The sequence below is a fragment of the Cylas formicarius genome, unplaced genomic scaffold (assembly GCF_029955315.1).
Source record: "Cylas formicarius isolate icCylForm1 unplaced genomic scaffold, icCylForm1.1 PGA_scaffold_3__17_contigs__length_32017465, whole genome shotgun sequence".
NCBI lineage: Eukaryota > Metazoa > Arthropoda > Insecta > Coleoptera > Brentidae > Cylas > Cylas formicarius.
Window position 1 is genome coordinate 21,933,470 of NW_026844326.1, and position 20,108 is coordinate 21,953,577.

General features: G+C 32.4%; 1 protein-coding gene across 1 annotated transcript in view; it reads right to left on the reverse strand.

Annotated features, from left to right (window-relative positions):
* The window catches only part of LOC132699664 (serine/arginine repetitive matrix protein 1), a 75,193-nt gene extending 55,430 nt beyond the window's left edge, over positions 1 to 19,763 (reverse strand). Inside the window, exon 1 of the mRNA XM_060666507.1 lies at positions 19,529 to 19,763. The gene's annotated coding sequence lies outside the window, so the exon portion shown is untranslated. The remainder of the gene's footprint in view (positions 1 to 19,528) is intronic.
* Positions 19,764 to 20,108: the final 345 nt, after the last annotated feature.

Below are 20,108 nucleotides of genomic sequence, written 5' to 3' on the forward strand. Positions count from 1 at the left end.
ATGTTTCCGTTTTTAAAATGTAAATATGAATAATCATTTATTGTCGAACAACCAATAGAAATATCGAATTAGCCCACCATAACCAATTCCGAAGAGGCGATATATCACATTTTAGATATTTTATGGATTTTTGTCGCACCAATATCAATAAAATAGACATTATTTGTTTTAAATGATAATGAGTTACACGGTTTTCTGGGATGGGCAGTAATAAAAATAATTTTGCAATAGCTAACCTTTTTTTTTTCAAATTTGCTTTCACCATTTTGTCAATAAGATCGTCTTAGTTTTAATTAATTCTTTGAAGGTGGACTTATTTTTTTAAAGACCTTGGGTGGGATTTGATATTCACTAGCGAACGCGGCTTGTATTAATATGCGCGCTTGAAGATAAAGTTTCTTAATATGTATTGGATATGCATTACTGAATTTTCCTACATTGTCAATAACATCGCTGACTTATTACGTGGGTGAACAAAAATAATGGACTGTTCGCAAGGTCTATAACTGCGAAAAGTATGTATAAGTATAGTAAATATGTCAAAAGCTTAGGCATGATTTTGAGGACAAGTGGCACTACTAACCATATGAAGATAACTTATTGTTTCATATAAATTATAGAGAAACTGATTTATTTTTTTTGTATTGTAATTTTATTTGTTTAATATATGCTAACTTGTAACTGGGTTAGCCTTGTCTGAGAGTTGGATAGACTTTGGGTTTATAAATAAATAAATAAATCAGTTGCATCACTTTGCTGGATAAAGTGAGACATACCTGAAAGGCGAACTCGCCATGGTAATGAGATTCATATCCCAGCTTGTCGGAGGTCTTTGATACATATAAACAGAAACCAACAGGATGATTGGCGAAACGTTAGCAAGTTCAACTCAACAACAATAATACATATAAAATTAAAATTATATGATGATCATGCGTGGACTTTTATAAAAATTAAAATAAAAAATAAAAATTTGCAGTTTATGAGGACCTTTTTATCGCATTTTACAAATACTAATCTGATCATCAATATATTAGAAATATCTCTTGTTTGTTTGATTTGACAATTATCCTCTTGCATCTGTTTTTAAAAACACACTTTGTCGCTAATTGTTGATTTTTTTCAGCGTTTCATGGTTATTCAATTTATTGTTTTTTGTTAGCTGAGTTCTTTGAGAAGTTTTCGTTCATTAACAATGGTACCCGGAGTTTAATATTTGTTGTGAGCGCTTGGCCGGTGTCGTAACACAAAATAATTGAGGTTACGTGACGGACAGTGGCGATAAATTTAATCCGGTGAGTCAGAATCTGGTCCTTCTCGCACGGACTCCTTGATTCTCTATAAATGGACATCGAGAATTTAAAATCGCGACTGGCTTCCACCTCATTTGCAATTTCATCTGTTCGTTCGGCTGGTCGGTTTTTTGTTTCGGCTGGACAATTGGGAGCCGAAATGGTATAATTGGGTCAACCATTGTTGGACGATTTCTTTGGTCGATAATTAATAAATACTGTCTCAGGATTCGATGGAGAAAGAAATCTTTTACGGACCGTTACATTCCTGCATTCATTTTCTTTAAGTTCTTTGTTTATAAGTCGAAATATATTTTTACGAAATCTGTACTACACACTATCGAAATTTTCGTAACATCTCTAGGTTGGGTTATTTTTAACAAGTTGCTATTAGCTATCCATATCTGTATAAATTTATTTTTTTTTCATTAATTATGGAGGACATTGTGTCATTTATTTTGGTGGATTTCTCATTGACATGCCTTAGTATAACTCGTAATCAACAAAATGTTGGTCATCATAAGTTGTTCTTTTACTAAGAGTTTATCGATATCCATTTTAATTAATACTTATCACTTTTTTGCTTTATATCCTACAATTCCTTCTTTACTAAGGCTGTTTTGGTTATGTTGATATTTTCCGGTGAAAATGTATTTCGCAAAGGTGATGATTTCACCTTTTCTGATTTTTACGAAAAATATGCCACCAAATAGACTTAGACAAAACATATATAGTTCCGAAAATTACAAATAGGGTTTAACCGAATTCTAACGTTATGTTTATGTAAGCAACGATTTTATGACTTAATATTAGGTTTAAAGATGTCATTGAGTTTTTAAACAAAACATTTATGTATCAATTTCAATGAAGAAATCAATTGTTTAAGCTATAAACGCGTATAAGTAGCGAAGAACTCTGGTCAAGGCAAGGAGCAAATTTTGGGAACAACGCAAAAAAAAAATTCTCATTCAGTTATATAATTGCGAGTTAAAATGTGAAACGAAGATGTGACCCTCAACTTGACACACAAATCACCCAAGGTGGACAAAAGAAAACAATAAGCAGGTTCTCCAAAAAGCAATTCAAAAAATCGCTTACAGTTAAGCGAAGCGTATCTAATGGACTACGAGGTTAATTAAAGTTTGTTTTATGAACAGATTGCAGTTGCAAAGCACGCAGATGGATGATTCTGTATTCACTGATTCTAATCTAATTCTCTATACACGTGGTCAAAAAATCAGTTGTTTGAGCAAAATTACCGATTTTTCAAAAAAAGATTATTACATGTATTGTAGGAAATTTCCTTTAGTTTAATACTGTTACTAAATTATTATATCGTAAATTTAGTAGCAAATGAGTAATATAAGTCTCAACTTTTCCAATATGGTGACGCAAACGGTAAAGATATGAGGTGGAAAGAATGAAATTCAAGACTAGTAAATGGATATCTATCAAATCATTTTACAAAAAAATTCGGCAATGTTTCCACGTAACTTAGTTGTTTAAAATCAAATTCTAAACTCTATTCCAAAAGTTAACCTTTAACCTTTCTATTCTTTCGAGTTAATTAATTTATTAATTAATCGAAAATCGAAAATCGAAATTTATTCATTCATTACTTCATTAAATTAAATTCATTAAAAAAAAATAAAATAATAAAAACAGGAAAACCAACATACAGGAATATTGAATGTTTTTTTACCATATGGAGCGTATAACTTTCTCTCCAAATTTGTTTTATATATCGTTGAAAAAGCAATTAGATGCAGAATCCAATGCTGTAAAAAATGTAGAAGCATCTTCCAAAGGATACATCCGAATTGTTAGCGTCCAGCTTTTACCGGGCTAGCGAAAAAGAGTTATGTCGATATTTTAGGAAGGACCACTAGCGTATTGCAACAATATTCCTCACTTAGTTTCAAAATTGGGAATCGTGTCATATATAAAAGAAGAATGGCGGCTGTTTATTGACTCAAGTAAGCATAGTTCAAAAAGCCTTTTATTGCACAATGGCAACGAACTGTAAAGGGAACACACATTCGGTACATTTAAAAGAAACGTATGAAAATTTAGGACTTTTAAATAAAATAAACTACCAAGAACATCAGTTGATGCTCCAAGGGGGTTATACACAATTTCCATGTTACAACACTTTCATCTTCTAGGTTGCAATATGAGTGTGAAAGTGTATTTAATGTTTTCACACTTCAACTATTTTCCTGAAAATCTTGGAGCAGTTAGCGAAAGGAGAGAGGTTTTACCAGGATATTAAGGAACTAGTGATAATGGAGGACTACAGCTGGATGGTAAAACCGAATATGCCCTTAAAAACACACATCCGACAAAGAAGTTTTCTGACCAAGATTTCACTCAAAAAAGTTCTTTTTTCACTTTTTTAACCAGGATTCCACTTTATTACTGAATAAAAAAATCAATTTTTTTAGAAATCTCGTTTTGTTTTCCTTTAATATTTGCAAAAAAACCTTACGTGATACAAATAAATGCATAGAATTTTTGAAATCTGCCAACCAAAATTATATAAAATCAGTTTTCAAAATGAAAACATCTTTCAAAAAGTTTAATTTTATAGAACTGTGTAATCTAAGCACATATGGTGGTTGGAGTTTGCTCAAGTTACTGAAGGCTAGATTGAGGAATCTATTCAGTTGATAAAACACACAGATCCACAAACTCGCTATATTTTAAGTAGTTCCAAAAATCTCAGGTCAACAAATTAATTTGAAACACAAATAAATAATGCTAATGCTGATAGCCATATCTATGTTGCAAATTTAGTATTATTATCCAAAACTAATATTTATTGTTTTCTGATTATTAAAAATATATAAAAAATGTTTAATAACGATTTATCGTAACAAAATATTTTGAATGAATATTCTGTACAACACTGAGACAGTTTAAAAAACTACTGGGTATTGGTTTTCCAATTTTTACAATAAAATTTAAAATATCATATTTGCTAATGTTATTATAAAAACTAGGAAAACTTTTTGGACTTCTTGGGACCCTTATATCATCTTTGTCTAAATGTGAACCACAAATTGCGCCAGCAAAATTGGAATGGCTTAAAACGCAGCGAACTGCAGAAAGCAAATGAGAGGCTACGCTTTCGCCACATGCGACGCTGAAGAAGGGAAGAAACAGAAAACCCAATGCGTTCGCGACACTTGACCATATATGAAAAACGTTTCTATTTCTATTTAATATAATTGGGGATTTTTAAAAACCGGTCGTATTTCACGTAGATACACAGCTGCGCGTCCGTTCCAACGATATGAATAATCTCGGTAATTGGCAAAGGATTTTAATTGAGAATTCTCAATGGGGCGATTTATTTTCTCAAACGTACTTCTTAGTTATTTATGGTACCGTATGAGTAAACAACGTCGAGCGAACCATGGGCGCCACTTCTGGGGCATAAATGGTTGGTTGTTAAGAAAAATGTCTTGTTTCGTTTAATGGGAGGTTATGTGTTCCTCCAGGTTAGCTTTGGTTTCGAAGACTAACGAATGATAACTTGGAGGACCAAGACACTTCCCAGTAAGCAGAGTTATCAACCAACTGGTACCAGAATTAATTTTTTTTGTTATTTGAAATGAATTTTCATATCATATATATCGAGTTACAACGTTTCACGCCTGCCGATTCCTAATCTCCATTGCTTTCTATCTATCAACTTGTCGTCTTCCAGACTTTTTTCCAAAATTTCACTATCGAATGCTTTTAACTAATTGTAAGTTCTTTTTTTGTCATTTACATTTATATTTTTGTCCCATAGTATATCGTTTACAATTGCTCTTCTTCCTTGGCTATTCCTCTCTACTACTGCTTCGTCCCGCCCTTGTCGATTTTCATTCCCAGATATTTGTATCCACTGAAGCGTTTAATTGTCATCCAATGGTATTCCCATATTTTTGCACTTTCGCCTCTAAATCTTTAGTGCATTTTCCAAATAACTATTACATAGCGTTGGTGACTTGCGTTGGTTTAAGGCCCTTGGTAACCGTAAACCCTGTTGTTAAACCTTAACTCGTTTTAACTGTCGATCTTGTTCCTTGATAAAACGATTCCACCTCCTTTATCGTTTCTAAGTTTGTATTGCTATTTTTTAACATTTTTCCATATATTCTACTAAGTGGACTTTTAACTGATATTCCTCGATAAATGTTGCAGTTGCTCTTGTCTTCTTTTTTGTCCATGATTGACAAATATGACATTTTCGAAATATTCTTAAAACATATTTTTTTTCAATAACGTATTAGGGTACAGTGTTGTCAAAAATATTATAAAAAACTATAGAAGCATATACAGTCTGTGTATAGGTATTTGGTGTTGGGTACTGTTGTCATCCATTCGTTGTTTGATCGGGTGCTTGTCATTTCGCCAGAATTTCATTTGCCATCTTCAGAGGCTGTGCGATCATATTACTGGTACCTGTTAGGTGCGGATCAAATAAAGCAAAATTTGTTATATATAGAGTAATAAATTTCTAAATCGACATTTTAAGATATAATGAGAAAATTATTATTATTGAATATGCTGATATTGGAGTAACCAGGTTTAGTTGTGATTGTAATACCTAGTAGAAAAATCATCATCATGAACAACCGACCCAGATTTTATCATTTCATCAACTTTATTACACAATTTTTTAAACTAAATATTACATAATAAATACTGCAATAATGAAAAATCTAAAGAGAATTTAAATATTCGATGAGCATTCATTTCTGAAGCATTAGAGTTACACAAAAATCTTGTGAAGTGTTCTTTTTGAGTACGTATAATATTCATTCGCTTCCCGATTTGCGAAAACCCCGGCGCACGTCACTGCTTGGAAAAACAACAAATTGATATAATTACCCATGATTCTGCATTTATATCGAATTGAAATGACGATTTACCGACCTTAACGGGTGAGATTGCGACTTGTTTGTCCAAACGATGGCGATCTAGAACGCTATCAAAAAAACAATCGACTTTCGCTATTCTGAATCGTCAACAAAATTGCTCGGATCAGTTTATGGAAAAGTGACGTTAATTTTTCCGTTTAAAGTCAACGCAACGGAAGTGATTCAGACTGCGTACGCATCATAATGCTTGAGTAATGTTATTTTTTAAACAATGGAATTTGTCTGGTCGGACTACAATGATAGGAGACCGCGTTATGTAACGAAAACTACGAAAAAATATTTCATGTACGGAGAATATCCTACTTGGTGTTTGGTGCTGTTTTCGCCGTTGAGCCGTAGGTACAAGGTCAAAGGGATTTGGTGCAGACAATGAATTATTTTTGTTATTAATACAATCTCTTCCTTTACGATTATTTCTTATCCCCGACCCTGCTAGAACAAAAGGCTTAATTTTGTTGCCTTGTAATTCAAATTCCATTAACCTTGGTGAGTGATTTTTGATAGAGAGTTTTCTAGACTCCATTACTTATAACTGATGAATTGGCTTAATTGACCGGTCAATTGACACAAAAAATTGACCGGTCAATTCCACAATCCTACTTATAACACACAGCACATATTATCTTGAGTAATAAATATAATGAGAACTAGAACTATATATTATATATACAATATGTGCCACTTAAAAACTGTACATCCTTGTGAAATCTTTGTTGACACATCGATTTGGAAAATATTTTTGTTGTTGGATAGATCTTTTGAAAAATGCACTAAAATCTTGTTTTGATTATTGCTTCAACTTAAAGTCATGGCCAACTGGGACTATTTAATAAAAGAAAGAAAAGAAAGTGGTAGTATTAAAGATTTAAAAAAAATAAATTGGCAACGAATTCTTATTCAGAAGTGCTTAAAATCCAACTATATTAATTTAAATATTGTTTCAATATAAGGTATTTGAAATATCATTTACGTCCCACTTGGGGCTGTATGTAAATAACAATTATTTGAATTTTAAGATCTTACAAATTTTAATTATACAAATTTCAAAAATAATGATAAAAAAAGACTTTTTAAAAGACATTTATTTTTTAGTATCATCTTAACACAATAGCATTAATAAATCCTAGTATTCGAAAGATATAATGTAAACAAAATTAAAATATAAATTAGCGAGTGAATTTGACTGTGGAATATTTGCTTCTCAATGGCAAACTTTTTTTTTACAAAGGAAACAGTATGCCGACATCAATCAATTTTCATATTTGTGTGATTTTCATTATTACATGGGAAGTAAAAATCCTTTTTGATTAAAAAAACACAGCATTGTAAAGTCTGTTTAGTTTATATCTAATCCTCTCTAATCATATTTAATTTTAAGAAATTAGTATGTGTAGCTCAGTGAAATCCATCCAACAAAAAAATTATTAAAATTGAGCCATAAATAAATATTCGAAGGAGTAATGCTTAATCGCACTTCATGGAAATTGGTATAGTTAGGTTAGGAATAAGAATTCGTTACACTTTATTCTTAAAGAAATGTCTAATAGTCCTAGTTAGCCATTTTTTCAGGTAGATGTAATAAGAAACATAAGATTTTAGTGCATTTTTGAGAAATCTGTCCAACAAAAAAAAAGTTGTCAAAATCAAGCCGTAATTAAAAATTTTACAAGATGTAAAGCTCTAATCGAGGCATAAACGATATTTCAAATACCCTGTATAGTTGAGTTCTAAGTACGCCTGAACAAGAATTCGTTTCCAATTTATTTTCTTAAAAACCTCTAATAGTACATCTCTCTTCTCTCTCTTTTGTTAAATAATCTCAGTAGGCCAAGACTTTAAGATGAAGCAATAAGCAAAACAAGGTTTTAGTGCATTTTTCAGATACCTCTCCAAAAAAAAATCAAAATCTATCAAGAAACAAAGGTTTTACAAAAGTGTACAGTTCTAAAAACACACTGTATATAAATATATATATATATATATATATATATATATATATATATATATATATATATATATATATATATATATATATATATATATATATATATATATATATATATATATATATATATATATATATATATATATATAATGGAATATTGAACAATGATTAGTACCAAAATTGCCGCTGAGAATAAAGTAAAGTATACAAGCGAAGGATGAGACGGAAAAATGAACTAAGTATGTCTCCTTTCTGTTAGAACAAAACTGGCATAATTTTATGCAATAAATATAATTAGACCAGCGCCTGTAGTCACTAAACCGTATTTTGACAATATTTTGCTACACAGGTTACATTTTTTGCCTTGCCAGACGTTAAATGAACTTTTTACTTTGATGTTTCTATTTTCAGTACACTTAAATTAATTTCTAAAATAATGATTTATTATAGAAATAACTTTTCCACATTTTTTGTCACCAAGTAACTCTCAACTAACAAAGAATTCGCGGAGATACCGTAAAAAAATATGGCTGAATTATTCCGCCATTAGTGCGTCAAATGTCGATCGGTGTAAATCATTTTATTCACCGCATCGCGCCTCGCCGATTCAAAATTGTACGAGCGTAGGTATCTTGCGAGCTAGAAACTATTTTTCTGAAATGATACAAGACAATGTGGAACAATATTACAAGTGTTAATAAACCCACACACACACACACACACACACAGTAGGTATACGTCTCGTTAGGTATTATATACAAACAAACACGTGAAGTCATTTCTAAAAATACTCGTCCAGAACTTGTCAGGATTGTGTATAGAAATCAATCGAATTTATTCGGAGTTTACGGTTTTGGTTCGATGTAATTTTAATGGTATTCTGCGTTGCTTTTATGGGTACGCCAGGGACGGGCGACATATGGCCAGCTGACAGCTAAATCGCAACATACCAAAAAACATATTAGTCGATATTTAATGTGCGTATAATTTTGCGTTTGACGTTTTAATAACATTCTAATTTTGAAATTTGAAAGAAACTATCGTTTTACCTTATAAGGTAAAATTTTTAAAAAAGTTTAAATTCCTCCTCCTTTATTTTTATTATATTTCTTATAACAAGCAACTTAGTTTCGCAATTAAGAAATCTTGGTTATCAATTGTTGTAATTCAATTATTGAAATTCATTATTAAATATTATATTTTTGATAATTAACAACCGTTATGCTTATTGTGCTACAAGTAGGTATTTCTTAAATGTAAACTCTTACATGGTTTTAACTAATGTTTACCACAATTCTTGACAAAAAACTTGAATAGTCTTTAAGACAGAGGACAATTTTTTCCTATATAAAATAGTTTTCACGGGGCAAAAGAGATCAGTTTTTATTGTTTTCAATCCCAATCGAATATGTGCACCATCATTCAACCCATTAAAAAAAACAATTATAGACCGAATGCAAAATGGAAGCAGAAAATGCATTTTTACAGTTGTCAGATGACATTGAAAATCTGATGTTTCCGGCTACGGAAATTGTGAATATGGTTGGGCTGATATTTGGACTATAATAAAAACTATATATATATCGTACGTAAAAACCGTAAAATTAAACTTAAAATCGCCATCATGATTAAAAAAACTAATCAATGGCTAAAAGCAAAATATTTTTTGTGATTTAGTTTAGATTGTTTCAACCGCATTCGGTGGGTAATAAATTGACAAATCTTGAATTAAATACGAATGTTACGCAGGAAATAAAAAATTCTCTGGAAAATTATTCGGCCTACAAACCTGCTGTAACTGTTTTTTATAGGACAAAATGAACTTAATAATAAACGAATTAAATGAACTGAATAATAAAACGCTATACATACATAATACATAATCAATATTTTAATGTCAAGGTTCGTTTCCCAGTCTATCGTTGAAATCGAATCCCCAATTTTATCAGGTTGCTTGCAATACTTCGTCAGCTGCAAAATTTTGGTTATTTTAATTCTTTTAATACTTGGCTGAAGTTAGCTTGCGATTGGCATTGAAAGCTACGTCAAATTACAGAGAACCAAACAAATACTGGTCAATATTTAAAAAATGCTGTGTTAACGTATTTTTGGAGCAAAATTAACGAAATTTGGTACACATGTTTCACCCTGCTAGCTAGCTAGCAGGGTGGGGACCCCTCTGCAAGATCGTGAAAATACTGCGCTCATTTACCTAAATACGAAAACTTTGGTATTTCAATGATATTCAATACGCCTGGGTATGGGATGCAATCCGATCAGTTTTAATAATATTAAAATCCATTTAGAACATAAGGGTAGGGTTTTCTTAAAATGTCGTAATTCACAAATTCACGCAGACATGACTTATGGGGCATATATTGAAAGGTAATTAAGAGTAGATTATAAAATAATATATTTACAAAGTTATCTGTCCAATTGACATTTTTCATAGGTTTTCATAATTTCACAAATTATTGCAAGGGAATATATATGTTAGAAGGTAATATAATTTAACAGTACTGCAATATTACCAAATTTTGCTTGATTGGTACAGCACGCTTGAAAAAGCTACCCTTAACCAAATAATTGTACGTTTCATTCTATAGAAGATTTTGTGCTGCGCCAAAAATATATGGAATGTTAATTCTGCTTTCTTTAATAAAACTAGACAGCTTGTAATTTTTTCGCCTTATAAGGCGTCAAAAAACACATTTTCATCAAAAAATTATGTTTCACCCTGTAGACGATTTTGTGCCCCGTCAAAAATATGTCAAATATGAAGTTATTTTTGCTCTCTTTAACAGAACCAGGCAGTTTGTAATTTTTTCCAAGTCGAAGGCGTCGAAAAACACATTTTTATCAAAAAAATATATGTTTCACGAATTTGTGCCGCGATGAAAATATGCGGAACCTGAAGTTTATTCTGATTTAAAAATAAGGTTAATACATCATTTTTCAAATATTGACCAGTATTTGCTTGGTCCGCTGTAATTGGACGCAGATTTCTCAATGCCAAGCTAACTTCAGCCACCTCCTTTAAATTCGGGTGTCTCATCTAAATATTCCGGTTATATCTGTAAGTCGTTTTAAAATTTTTTTAGCTAGATTTTGTCTATGATAGAATTTTTCGTTTTCGAAGTAATTTCCTGACTGCTTTACCGTAAAAATGGTGGACATTTCTTAGTTCTTCTATTGTATATAATTTACTATTATAAATAGGTATAAATTTTGCTGTTACCGACTGAGAATAGATTCTTGCGAATTTATTATTTATTCACGGCGCTCAATTTAACCTGTACGGTGAGATGAGCGGGAACGAAAATCTTGACAACCGCTTATTCAAAACAAACACATAAATGTCAACGATAAAAGCCGAGGTACCTTCTAAAGTATGCGAATGACCTTGGCGTGACCTTTGCCAAAGAATTTCTCGGATAAATAATAATGCCAAAGAATATTAGCTTGCGGAACACGTAAGGCATATATAGTTTGCCCTATCTCGAAAACAATCTCGAAAAAGTACATAATGGCCGTCTCGTGGATGTGACACGGCGCGATGCAAAAAAGCGCCGAGATAATTTTTGTTTTGCTTTTGTTGCGGACCGGTCGGATTTGGGTTTATGTCGCGGTGATGTGTAGGGTACGCCATGTTTCGGTTGCGGAGCCCATATACCATTAATCTTTTGGTTAAGGGAAAAATAAAAGAGAGATAATTCCACACATAGGCGAAAATATAAAAACATTTTGGTTAGTTAGACTTACGCTAAGTAAAGCTAAGCTAAGTAAAGATACAAAACAACAACAACCTTTCCTTCATCTGATTGCTTTTGATACAAATATGTCCACAGCACTCCACATTTTATAAGTTGTGATGTTTTTTCTTTCCTGTTCTACTTAAATGTTTCACAGAAAAAAGCAAATTCAGGAGAATCGTGCATCCAACAGACTTATCACAGTGAAAAAAAAATATATGTAAGTATTTGTTTACTGAAAAATAAATGACCTAAAAAAATTATGCACTAATCAAGCCTGGTAAGGATGTCATCAAAAATTAAAAAGAATGCTAGCTGTCGTTTCTATAAAAAAAACTGTCTAAAAAAATCAATTTATCTGCGTATGATCATTTATCACTAGCCCTAACTGTATTTTGAACCTCAAGCTAATGTTATGTCGAATCCACTTTTTTTGCATTGGCACGGCTAAGTTAGCGTCAATACCGTTACATAAATTTGACCCATTTGTTAAACAGGTACCTACAAAACAAAGTCGTAACCTTTAATGTACTCGTAGTCCTAACCTTGTGTATCCTTTAATGTCCATTTAAGGATAAACCGCAACGCAAGGTCATTCGTCTAAATATAATCGTTTCTCGACAGCTTTGCCGTTTATTAGATATTGATATTGTACAAATCGCAAAACAGAGATCCTGATTAGCATTTCACCGTTACCGCGTTTTTTTTTTCATACACGATGCCGCAAAAATTCATCGCTCGGTATATTATGAATAAGGCGATTCAGGGATCGGTTTTCACGAAAAACAATCTAATAAGCGCTGATTCATTACTTCTCGTTAAAAAAAAGATACACGCCTTGTTTTCAGACGGTTTAGCCAGTGAAATCACTAAATAAAGTAAATAATAAAAAGATTTCATGGAAAATCGCAGAGGAAACGAATTTTGTTTACATGCGTTGCTGGGCTAGATATACAGTGTGTTAAAGCATTATTTGATTTTTTTTTTGTTGGATCGATCTACTAAAACCATGTTTCGCTTATTGCTTCAACTTAAAGTCATGGCTAACTGGGGCTATTTAATTAAAGAGAGATAAATTTGCAACGAATTCTTATTCAGGGGTACTTAGAAGCCAACTATACCAATTTCCATAATGTTTCAATACAGGGTATTTGAAATATCGTCTAAAGCTGTACATAGTTGTAAAATTAATAACGGTTTCATTTGGACAACTTTTTTTTTGTTGGATAGATCTCTCAAAAATGCACTAAAATTTTATGTTTCTTTTCACATTAACCTAATATCATGGCCAATTGCTAGATAGGTACTAAAGAGAAATGAAACGGTTTTTCCGAATAGCATCGACACAGTTTTGTGAAGCGGAAAATCGAAAAGTACTTTTAGAGATTTTTTCAAATTAAAAAGGACAACAGAATTTAAAAAAAAAGATTATTTTGTATGTAATTTTAAGATCTTACAAATTTTAATTATACAGATTTCAAACAACAGCTTTTTAGTTAAAAAACTACAACCTTGTAAAGTTTGTTTAGTTTATATCTTCATTTCTCATTCCTCTCTAATCAAATTTAATATTAAGAAAATCATTAGGACTAATGCTTAAGCGAACTTTATGTAGTCCTGAATAAGAATTCGTTAACACTTCATTCTTAAAGAACACGGTAATAAGAAAAGAATAAAAAGAATAATCAAAATTGAGCCATAATCAGACATTCTACAGGGGTAATGGTAAACGATCGCCATGGAAATTAGTTTAGTTAGGTTTTATGTAGTCCTAAATAACAATTCGTTGACAGCTAGTTCTTTAAGAAATCCCTAATAGTCCTTCTCGATATTTGATATCAAAAAGGTTGATATAAAAAGAAATATAAGCCTTTAGTGAGATTTTAAGAGATCTATCCAACAAAAACAAAAAATGTTATCAAAATCAAACCTTAATCAAAGATTTTACAACGATATACAGCGGGGCGCAAACTATATTTCAAACACCGTGTATTATAAATACGAATAGTACTTCTCTCTTCTCTTTCTTTTGTTAAATACTCCCAGTAGGCCATAACTTTAAGTTGAAGCAATCAGCAAAACAAGGTTTTAGTGCATTTTTCAGAGATCTGTCCAACAATTTTTTTTTTATCAAAATCGATCCATAAACAAAGGGTCTACAGTTTTTAAATGGGACACACTGTATAGTGGGAACTGACGACACTATCGTTTAGAAAAGTGGATGAATTTGCAGAATGGAAAGTTTCGAACATGTAAAGCGTCACAAAATATCGTTATTGTGCTGTCATGGTTAATGGTTATAGTGATCAATGAACCCTTCTGTGCGATTTTAAGTGAGTTAATGTAGTTTATCATGGACTGCAATTGTATCGATGCTCTTTCGAACTTTTTAGACTGGATTATGCCAGATTAGCAGGAAGCAGGAAGGAAAACTTTAGAGAAAAAATGTAGATAAATTATTCTGGTTACGCAATTGTTGTTAAGCAGCGTTACTCCTTTTTCTCAAAGCCATATAAAAGAAACGTTTGCTATTAAGCACGTCACCAATTAATTGTCACAAAAGTCACATCGTCAATATTTGGTGTTTATTAGATATTCATTAATTGTAGACCATTTAAACTGCGAATATAAAATTTGTTTTTTATGAATCTCTATAATCGTATTGTATAATTTTTGAAATCTAAATTTTGTTTTAATTTTTATTAGGATTTTAGCTAACTTAGTAGCTTTTCTTACTTTGGACGATTTCTTACATAAAAATCGGAGTCGAAAGTTGGAGAATTTGGTTATTTTTATTTTTACAACAATGTTTCCTGAAAACGGTCAATCGATACGATCGAAACGTCTCCTCAAATGTGTAACCGTAACGATAATTGGAATTTACAATGCGCCGCGAGAGGAATTATCACCCCGCACATAATATGAATAGTAATAAGGCATTATCATGTACGGTTGGCGTTATTACGAACGGAATTAACATTCATCTAACAGTCAGCTGACAAATGCTAAGCGAATCATAAACATGCGAGGCGATATTTATCTAGACATATTTTTTCTCGGAACCCGTGTACGGAATTTTTAATGCGGGTCTTAAATTTTTTTCGTTGCCCAGAAGCCAAGCGATAACAGCGCGAAACAAGCGTTTACAGTTCCCTGTATTTTTTAACTTATGTTCTGAAAAAGAAAAAAATAAATGTTGCTGTAACAAGTGTTCAAAAAAATTTTCTGAAGCTTCAAGACGATATGTGACTATTAACCCAAGGCGAATTTCCTGGAAAATGCAGAAAACAAACATTTAACAGGATAATATAGGGATTAAAGGAAAAACACTGTTTATAAAAGGAACTTAATTATTTCTTAATTATGTTCATTCGACTTTAAAAACAATAGTACAATACTTAAACTAGGTCATCAAGGTTCATCAAAATTGCAAAAGGGAGTTCCATAATACGAACTAAATCATTATTTTCTAAAATGTTAATAATACTATGCACCCATGAAATCACGGATAATCCGGAAATTTCCAGTGTTGTAGGCTGCGACAATATTTCCTATACATCACTCAAGTATGTATGGGGGAAACACTTGCGGGAAGATCACAACGCCAAAAAATTTAAGTTTTAAAGAGGAAAATAGTAATTTGAGTATATTTTTGTCACCAATAAAAAAAAAATTCCTAAAAAAAATAAAACCGCTGAAAAATGTTGGATTGTATATCTAACGCTCTTATTAGAAAAATCTATAAATATTTTACTACGCTGCTACTAACACTTTTAACGGATCCCTTATTATTCCTCTATATAAATCGGGTTCGAGAGACCAAATGTCGAATTACAGGTCTATTGTGGTACATAGTGTGTGTAAAGTCCTTGAAAAGTGTATTGAAATTACATTAAAACAAAAAAATGGATTATTCAACACTAATCACTTTGGTTTTAGGAAAAAAGTAGGCACGGAAGATGCGTTGATCAAGGTGGATGAATATTCCGATCTTTTAATGACAGAAAAATGGGTATTACTGTTTTTATCGATTTTTCCAAGGCATTCGACACTGTCTCGCACCATCTTGCTGGCGAGAGGGCTAGTAAAAAAACTGATTAAATCATACCTACCGGTAGGGACTGGTGTGCTACAAGGCACGATTCTGGGACTAATCTTGTTTACATTATATATGAATGGAATATTTCTTAGTTTACCGAAGGAAGGTATTGTCTGCTGTGCGGATGATGCGGCACTGATTATTGTTGAAAACACTTGGAAACAAACGGTTGCAAAGTTTGGTAAATGATGGCTAGATTATACCCTGCTGTCACTTAATTTAGAGAAAACCCAATTCATTAGTTATTCCATGACAAAAGCTGGTGCTTCAGACTCGCAAAGAATAAAAATTCATAATTTTGACTGTGATCTTTACATAAATTCCACCAAAGCGTTAAAATACTTAAGTATTTAATTGAAATATTAATAAGAACTTAACTAGTAAGCTAAGTTGCATTATACTGGACAAATGCACCCACAAAGTTCACAAAATTCATTGTGCATTTGATATATGTTTTTTGAATGTATTATCTAATTGCTGAAATAAATGGTATTATTATTAATATTATGTACCTTTAGAATCAAGCATTTTAGGGCACATGTTCTTACAAAAATGTAAATAAATTCCCATTATAAGTGTGTAGTGAAATGATCGTCAGCATCAATTTGCTTTAAGCTTGACTAGTTGCTAATCTCAAATGGTGTTACTACATTTATACTTTAGGCCTTCTCTCTCTGAAACTTGGTTCATAGCAGAAGTTTCTACTAACACTGGATGGACAATTTCGTATGCAAATTTCAGTATGCTTTATTGTCCAAGAATAGAATATTTGTTAATTCTTATTTGCAAAGCTTACACAAATAAAACGCAACCAATTTGAACAATTTGAACAAAAAATATACACATAAAAAGAGAAGACAAGTTTTAGATAGGCATACATGTATTCAAAGAACTCGTCTACAAAATAAAGTGATACATATACATTGATTTAATTATGCAAAGTTTTGTTTATAGATCACATTATCGTTTTGTCTTACTTCGTAGTAGTTATTAACTAAGAGACAATTTCAAACAACCGGTTTAGGTAATTTTTTTAGCAGGTGATTTAATAAAGCTGGTTTTTGTAATCCGAAAAAAAAATGTTATTCCCTTGGATCTAAGAAACGGCTATAGAAGTAGTTAATGGGTTAAGATTCTAATTCTAATCTAAAATTCTGAAACTTGAGTCCCAGGTTAAATTAATCGCCTCATTTCCGTTGGAAATACACGCAATAAGTCTAGACGCAGTTTGTTGTAGGTTTATGTAACCGAAGAGATAATGATCGGTTTGTTTTAAAAGCGTAAAGTAACATATTGAAACGTCTTTAAACGGACATTGTTGATAGAAAGCTTCGTGGATTAGTGAGCGACCAGACAAGTCGAAATTAAACGGCGTTATGCAAGTAGGATCGATGCTAGATATTTTCTCTAAAATTTTTAACAATGCCCGTCCATTGTGTTCCGTATGAGCCGGGTTGTTTCGCCATTTTCGTACACCTGTTCGTACTTGACGGGTCGTATGTATTTCACGTGCTTTCGGATTGCGTATAAACTGTTTTAAATCGTTTCCGATTGAATGGCACCGTGGAAATTGCGAAATTGTGTTAGTTAAGAACTCGCCGATGATAATTAAAAATCGGTGAGAATTATTCATCCCAAGAAACTGGAATTTTTTCTGCAAAAATAATTTGGAGTTCTTTGAGGTGTTAGCAAGTAATCTTGACCGAATTAGTAAATTATTTTAAGAAATTTTCAAACGTGTCAACGAATTGGGAATAATGAAAAAAATAACAGCGAACAAGGATGAACGACAAAAAAGAATTGAATAAGTGGGTACGTATTTTTACATATTTTGAGATTGAGGTGAGGGCAACTAATCCAACGGTTTGGAAAATGTTCTTGGAGTCATCCTCTAACTTACCTTGTGCATACAGCACATATTTCTGTGTTGTTCAAGAGGCAATTCTTCGAATAGCGAAACAAGATGTAAAATATGTTATTCTGTGTGAAGAATTGTTGTCACTATTCTAGAATTCTCCTTTTTTGGTTTAAAGGTTCCAGTATCAAGTGATCGTCTCTCTAAGTTCGATTCAGAACACTTCATCATCACATTCCCTCTGGCATTCCCCTAATGTTAAACACATGCCCTTAGAGTCACCACTAGAGTACATAGATGATGTTCTCAATGTAGTTTTCAAGTATAAAAGGCACTATAACTTATAATTAATGTCTAAGGTATCATTAACTTTTAAAGACTTTTGGGTGTAACGGGTGACACGAAACTGTCCTTTAGAGACCACTAGATGCATTAAAAGTGAGAAAAATTAGAGATTTTGCAAGCGAACACACTGCAAATGTTTATCTGTATTTGTGTATTTCCGAACAATACTCTTTATTGTTCAACAATATGGCAACAAAAATTTAATTAGTAGTAAATTTTTTTTTAGCAATTTTACAAAAAATGTATTATATATATTAACTAAAATCACATTATTAAAATAACTTTTTACAATTCTTCTCCATTCTTCCTGAGTCGGCGTTTATAAATTAAAGAATGCAGAAGATTTGCAAATACTGTTACAGTAGCAATCAACCAGTTTAAATACTTGGTGAGTTATAGTACAACTTAACTTGCTGCTTTGAAGTGACAGGAAAAATACCAAACAAATTATATAAAACTCATTATGCACTCAAGGATCGCAAATCTGGAAGTTTAAAAAACGGAGCAAGGACTTTAAAAATGAATTTCTTGAGAAGAAGTAATAGAATTTCGTAGATGGAGCACGTAAGAAACGATTAAGTATAAGAGTAAATGGGCATTATAGTATGAAAGTAAGTCACTTGGGATGGACATCTCCGGAACGAAATAGATGACCAAAAACAATTTGGAATTGCGTTCCTCCAGAAAGAACGAAAATAATGAGACCATCAAGAAACTGTAAAGAAGAAGAAACAACAAACTTTAAAGCAGGAGATTGTAGAAAACTGGAATGTTAACGAAGCATTTAATTATTATTGTACTTAACTAAAGCTGGTAGATTGTATTTTATATATCTTAAAACTTCTTTGATCTGGCTTCTATTGATTGTCAAACTAAAAATTGAAGAAATTTGTCGCTTTCGATCAGAAAACGAATTACTTTTCACAAAACGTCTGGATTCCTCTTGCGTCGGTTTTTGCTGAGTCATACTTGCTGACCTTTCGCCAATCATCCTCTTGGCTTCTCCAGAGCTTGACTGAAAACAGTTTTCAGTGAAGGTCTGACGAAGCCAACAGGATGATTGGCGAAACGTCAGCAAGTTCGAATCAGCAAAAACCGACGCAGGAGGAATCCAGAAGTTTTGTAAAAAGTATTACAGTAACCTGTGGAAGTTTCTTTGAAAAACTTAAGGAAATAGTTATTTAAATAAAACCGCAAGGACATTTCATACCAAATCAACCAAAATAGATAAGTTTAGCATGACAGCTGTAAAAAGTATTATAGTAACCTGTGGAAGTTTCTTTGAAAAAAAAAACGAATTACTTACAATATTCGCACTTCACCTAAATCGATATCCACAACCCTTGACCGCACAAAAATTGTCCAATCGCGGCGTACCCGAAATCGCGTAAAACTTCAATCACCAAATAAAGCAGTACCGTCTCTCAAAACGCACGTGCTGCGATGTATTATCGATCGGATCGATCGTAGTCTAGTACCATGGACGTCGGTATCGCTCGTCGGAGAGGTACGCAGTGTTAACACCAATCGCCGAACGTACACAACTTCACCTTCGTCGGCCTACGGATCACCTTGCTCTCAGCTCGGTGTACAATGTGGGTGGTACCCGATAGGAGTCTACCGTGTTTCTTTTTTTTATCCGAGAAATTGTTACGTCCGACTTGTTTTTGCAACGATTTTTGGTGGATTTCGTTTGGTCGTAAGGTGTGGTACCATTGGGTAGGAAATATCTTGGAACGCAGATCTCGAGATCAAATGGAAACAACGATTTGTATTAGTTCGTGCTTTGGGTTTTGAAAAATTCTCTCTTGTTTACGTTGCTCAACTATTATGGTTGCGCGTGGCGCTTTTGAAACGTAATTTTTGCAGTGGCGGGTTTTATTTTG